Genomic DNA, 906 nt, shown 5'->3' with positions numbered 1-906 from the left:
GTCACCCGTTCTCTACATACCCCTTTCAACACGACCGCCGGTGTGGGCGGGATCCCTGGTATTACCAACTTGCTTGGCTCGGGTTTGCTTGTTATGGCGGACGGGCTCTTTCCCAATATCACTACCGGCTTGACGCCTTCTCCCTGCGACTGTACGCTCGTTCCTCCACTGGTTGAGACTTCTTTCGGGGCGGCTTGGATCATCATCACTGTTTGTGAGGGTTTTCTCAACTCTCCTCCCTCATACACCAACTCAATCATGTGAGTTTCGTGGTGCGCTGGCAGTGGGTTTTGGTTGATGTTAGGAGCTTCTGGTGTCTGGACCTCAATCTTATTGGTGTCAATAAGATCCTGTATGGCATGCCTTAATTTCCAACACTTCTCGGTATCATGTCCGAGCATCCCTGAACAGTATTCACAACTGATTGATCGATCCAAATTCTGAGGTGGGGGATTTGGTTCTCGAGTCTGGACAGGACTAACCAAACCCAATTGTCTCAGCTTGTGGAACAAAGCGGTGTAGGTTTCTCCCAGCTCTGTGAAAGTTCTCTGCTTCCGCAACCTGTCATTCCTAGCATCTGGATTTCCCCGAAAACCTGCCCCTGAAGGGTTTCTATACGCCCTTGGTGGAGGGTAGGTATTTTGTGGTGGTGCATATATGTTCTGGGGGGTCGGTGCGCGCCATTGTGGGCAAACCGGAGGCTGAGTGTATGCCTGGGCTTGGTGTACGGAACAATGTGGTTCTCGAGGTGGATAGAAACTTTGTGGTGGGTTGTATGGGTATTCTGACCTGTGAGGTCTGGGTTGGTTGTAGTGTGGCCTGCCAGCCCTGGACCAACTGCCTGCCTCGATCGTGGCAACCTCTTCTTTCTTTCTTCTCAGCGCACCTCCCGTGCCGCTTTGAATA

Source organism: Nicotiana tabacum, chromosome 6 (genome assembly GCF_000715075.1).
Source record: "Nicotiana tabacum cultivar K326 chromosome 6, ASM71507v2, whole genome shotgun sequence".
NCBI classification, from domain to species: Eukaryota; Viridiplantae; Streptophyta; class Magnoliopsida; order Solanales; family Solanaceae; genus Nicotiana; species Nicotiana tabacum.
The sequence above is the reverse complement of the archived record's forward strand: the minus strand, read 5'-3'. Positions refer to the sequence as shown.